Below are 5342 nucleotides of genomic sequence, written 5' to 3' on the forward strand. Positions count from 1 at the left end.
CTTAAAGAAAATTCCAATTATTATTATCGACACAAATGTCATCGCAGAATTTTCTCTTTTAACGAGCTTAACCGAAAATTGTCAGGATGATAAAAGCAAAGTTTGAATGTGAATTTCGAGAGTATAGACAAAGAGACGGACATGCCCGACACAACAGTTGGCGAGCTAATAATCGAGTGTGATTAGCGGCGGATTATTCTTCGGCGAATTAAGCCGGCGAAAGCGCGGCCGACAGCTCAACAGTTTTCCCCGGTTGAACGGCGGGAGGGGAAAGGGGGGAGGGCCGTTGTTATATCGCTTTCTCGAAGTTGCGACGGAACATTTTACGCCCGCGGCTTGCATGATTAATATCGCGAATACTCGTGAAGCGACCTGTCCGAAACACACCGCCGCAGTGGAAATGGGGCCGGCGTGTTTCCGCGATACCTCCGCCCCGACGAGGCGAGAATCGACGGGGAATAGGACCGACCGCGAGGGAAGTGGGTGCAAAGGGCGGCGGAATGGCGGGGGCGGATATTCGTGCATAATCGCGCGTATGACAGGCCGACGACGACGACGACGACGACGACGACGTAACGTAATTCCGTCTCGAGAGAGATTCGGAAACTGGAGACGTTATCCCGATGTCAGTTACATGCGGCGTTACGACGGCTCTAACGAACGAACTCTGATTAATCATTTCGACCGGTTGACGCACCGGAGCGAAACATATTTCTGAAATTTTGGTTTTCCACCGTCGAAGAGAGAGAGAGAGAGAGAGAGACAGAAAGAAAAAGAGACAGATAAGTCGTAGAATTGAAATAATTTATAGCTTCGTAACGTTAAACCAACTAGCTCTCGTACGAGGAAAAAGCAAGTAGAGCGCTCGTTGTAATCGGTCTGAATTTACGGAGTGGCGGCTCATAGATTAATTACACACACATACACATTCGCTTTGTCGAATATAAGTTGAAACCTGTGAATTACAATACACACACTCTTCCGTGATATAATTTATTATCATCGCGATGATGGTTTTTTTTTTTTTTTTATTTGAAGAACATTTTTAGAGTTCTCGCTAATGCACGTTTCTTGTTACTTTTGCGTTTCAGTTTGAAGTTTGCGTATTTCCGGAACTATTGTGCAGTCAGTGTGCGGCGTTTCCGGACCATCATGTCGATAACCGTATGGCGACTTCGAAGTTCCAGGTACGGTTAGAGAACCCAAGTTCTCGTCAGCTAGTCGCGGCGCAAGTAACGACGCGCTTGCACATATCCACGTAGTGTGCAACTTCGCTCGTGAGGCCGAGCGAGAGACCTCAAAGCTCATACCGAGAAAAGAGCTTCGTGGAATGTTTACGAGCACGAAACCGCACGGTTTTACGAGCTCGAAATGATGCGCGCGTGCGGAGCTAGTTACGATGCGACTCGAGTATGTGTGTGTGTGTGTGTGTAGTGCGTGCGCACATAGGTTGGGTTAGGTAATATTTTTGAAGCCGAGCCGAACGAGTGGAATGATACTCCTGAAGAGCGCGAAGAGATCTCGAATAGCACTTTACAGTCCGGTGTAGTAAAAATCGACTAAAATAGTACACGTGGATTTCGGATAAAAAAAAAAAAAAACAAGAAATACACGGAAAAAAAGTTTACGCTTTTCGTAGGAGAAGATTAGGTACTGCGCGAACAGCGAGAAAAAACTTGTACTAAATCTAGTGATTTTTTTTTTTTTTTTTCTATTTCTATCAACATAAACGTTTTGTCGGTAAAACAAAAAAATTCAGGCGAGCTTTGTTTTAGCGGAGTTATTCTCGCTGTTCATTGTACATAATATGGCAAAATTGTTTTCTTTTTTTCATGTGCACCCCGACACATATCGATGGGTCCTCTGAAGCTGAAAATTCCGTGCCAAAGCAAATGATACTCGCGTCATCCGTCAGCATTATATCTCCTCCCTTCCATTCCTCGCTTGTGTCGCAAGTCGTCGGTCGTATTGTTATCGTCGTTTTCCGCCGAGGGGAATGAACGCGAACGACCGTGTTGTCGGTCGCCCTCGTCCTTCGACTGGAAAACAATTTGCCGACGATATCGAGGGCGAGATTACGACCGAGTCGAAAGCACGATCGACATTCGGAGGGAAAAAAATATCCGGTGTAGTGCTCTCTTCCGGTGTTTATCCGTGGTTTATGTTCGCCCTCCGGTTGGTTCTAACGATAGTGTCCTACTTTCGTAACAACTTCGCAACGCTCTCGTATTGAATTTTCCGACCGCTAAATCGTGTTTCACAATTGTTCAGCCACGCCGCAAAACACACTCGTTATTGACAGTATTACGAGAACGTCGTTATTCATTATTCATCGGGCCGATGTTTTGCCTAACCGACGCGCGCGCTATTATTATATCATTTGATATCATTAGGAACATATCGAGCAGGAAATTATTTGCTCGTTTGTTTTTGTTCGGTTTCGTTGAAAAGAAAAAGAAATTTACGCCATATATAACGACAACGATTAATCGGGCAAAAGTTTTCGCCCGACACTTTCGACGAGGGAACAAAGACAACGACGCTCTCTCGCGAGACACGCGGAGGGACGCGAAGAGATAAAAAAAAAAAAAAAGAGAGTTTTTATCCGCGGATCAACGGACGAAATGGGGTGCCGGTCTGCAACCGGGCGATATTAAATTCGCGATGAAAAGATGAATTCGCATACGGTTGCGCGAATCCTTAGAGATCCACGTCCCCCCTTTCGCTCTTGGTGCGATCGCGGTTATACTTCGCGAGAAGTGGGAGGGAATCTTCGTGATTGCCCGTCGCCGAGAAGGATCATGACGGGGGTTTTTTTCTTTTTTTTTTTTTTTTGTTTAATTTCCCGCTCGACGCCTGACGCTCGAGCAATGAGCCGGCGAAGAGCCCGGATGTCTATCGCTCTCGCGCGATAAAAAAAGAAAAAAACAAACACGGAAGGAAGATAAAAAAAAAAAAAAAAAAAAAATGAAGAGATAGAGAGATCGATACGCGTCGCGCGTGACCGGCGTGCGGGATGCGTCGACCGAGGAACGGCCGAGTATCTTCGTCAATTCTGGGGGATGTTCGGGAGAATTCCTGTTTCGAGAGATGTCGGCGGAGAATGGCTCTCCGCTGCAATTAGGTCGGCGCATGTTTCCACTCTCGTTTTTCGCTCTCGTCGTCGTCGCCTGAATTCGAGCGTGCGACGCACGTAAATAAACGCGAATTAGCCCCACTTGTAACGGGGGCAAATGGGGATGGGGACGCTCGAATCGTCAAAGAAGACACACGAGTCGCGCATCGCATAACAAGGAGGAGAGTCGCGCGGTAAATTGACTGGGAAGTCAAAATTAATTGGAAGAAGAAACCGCAAAGAGGAACCGGTGTCCGTGGCGTAATTCGCAACGCTATGCAAAAACCGCAGTCACCTCTCTCTCTTTCTCTCTCTCTTTCTTCTTACCCTCGGTAGTTTTCTCGAGAAAAGAAAAGAGAGAGGGAAGGAACGAGAGAGACGGAGTCGCAGGGCTGAACGTGCAACGGATGCTAAAAACCACCCGACGCGCGAGCTAGAAGGCCCTGGGCGTCGGCGAGTGTCGAGGGGTGGAGGGAAAAAAGAGGGTGGCCAAGAAAGTTACGAGTATCCAATCATAGAAGGATATTGTGGGATCATAACTCCGCTTGCCGGCGGTCTGTCGAAGTCTGTCTTGAAGGACTCTCTCTCTCTCTCTCTCTCTTTCTCTCTCTCCCTCGCTACTTCATCCCCCATCGCTCTTCATTCCCATCCCTTTCCGGGGGCTTGGCAGCCCGCAGCTCGGCGCGCTGACTCGGCGAGCGACGATAGCGATTGTTTCGCGGCCTCTCGACATTTTCGTCGCGAGAGACTATAACCCTCTTCAAACGCGAGCCTTCATCGTGAAGTCTTTCTCCTTTTTAGTTACATTCTTTCGCTATACACACTTTTAGCCGCGCCCTGCTCCCTCGGAATTCTCTGGATTTTCGCGGCGAGCGTGCAGTACTACGTATATATATTTCGACGACTTATTCTTGCGCTTTACATCCACGGATTTTTTTTTCTTCTTTTTTTTTTTTTTTTACGAGATTATATTTCAAGAACCTTAAACGGACGGGTTGTTCGCAAGATAAATTGTGCACTTTAATTTGTACTAAACTATGAGAGAGATATAAAATATTGCAACGTGTATAAAGAGAGCGCGGGCGGCCTAATGCACAACTCGTCCGTGATAGCGGCCCCGGTGCAGGCAAATTACGAATTATAATATCGCGCACGCGACGTTCTACCGCGCGGTATACAAAAGATAAAGTCGGCTCTGTCGACTTGGCGATAAACCAAAAAAAAAAAAAAAGGAAAAAAAAAGAACACAAAGAGAGCGGGTTAACACTATAATGTAGTCGCGCGTTCTCGCCGTTCGCGTTTTCTGCGTGCGCGGATGCGGTCGCGTCCGCAAAATGAATTAACGGATCAACGAGAGACGAAAGGGAGGAGGAGGAGGAGGAGTCGCGTTGTAAAAATGCGGCTGTTCGTCGGACGCAGTTCTGGGCGACGAACAGCACGCGGCACCCTCGGATAATAAGGGATGAAATATGCACCTCGAGTTACGACCGCGCGCGGCCGTACGCCGGAAAGGGTTTTCTTTTCTTTGCAATTTTCTCCGCATCCAATTAATCTTTGCTTCTTTTTAATGAAATAAAAAGGAGTGAAAAGAAAAAATAAAAAAAAATAAAAAAAAATTAAGGGGGTCTCGTGTTTGAGTTTGAAAATTCTCACGGATTTTAAAATCTCTCTCGTCGGGAGAGTGTGCGAATTATATCACGCAAATACGTAATTTGAGGACACGAGTCTTGGTTTTCAAGTTGAAGATGTGAATTTTATTGAATACACGTTAAATTGAATCGACATTCTTTCCGTCCTCGCGGAGAAACGCGGTTACGTAACTCGAGGATGCCGACACGTATACACGCGGAATTTTATATTTCAAATTTAACTTCTCGAAATCGCAATCTCGACGTGAAAATGTTTATTTGCCCGGAGCAAGAAGCAAGCAAGCGGTTGTAATTAAAATTTGTCCGGGAAAGGAAGGAGGGTGGGCAGAAGTCGGCCTCTGCCGTATTTTCGCGCGCGCAGACCGCGTAAACAGAAAATACGAATCGTAGAGAGAGAGAAAGAGAGAGAGAGAGAGAGAGAGAGAGAGAGAGAGAGAGAGAGAGATGAGAGAAACATCTGAGGATGGCAGTGACTTCCTACGAGATTTCCTGCGGCTGCGGCGCCCGCGCTTCTCCGTCCGGTAGTATCAACAAATCATGCCGCGCGTATCATAATGCGGCATCACCTCGCTCCCTGC

The sequence above is a fragment of the Pseudomyrmex gracilis genome, unplaced genomic scaffold (genome assembly GCF_002006095.1).
Source record: "Pseudomyrmex gracilis isolate BER0280 unplaced genomic scaffold, ASM200609v1 scaffold_154, whole genome shotgun sequence".
In the NCBI taxonomy this organism is placed as follows: Eukaryota; Metazoa; Arthropoda; class Insecta; order Hymenoptera; family Formicidae; genus Pseudomyrmex; species Pseudomyrmex gracilis.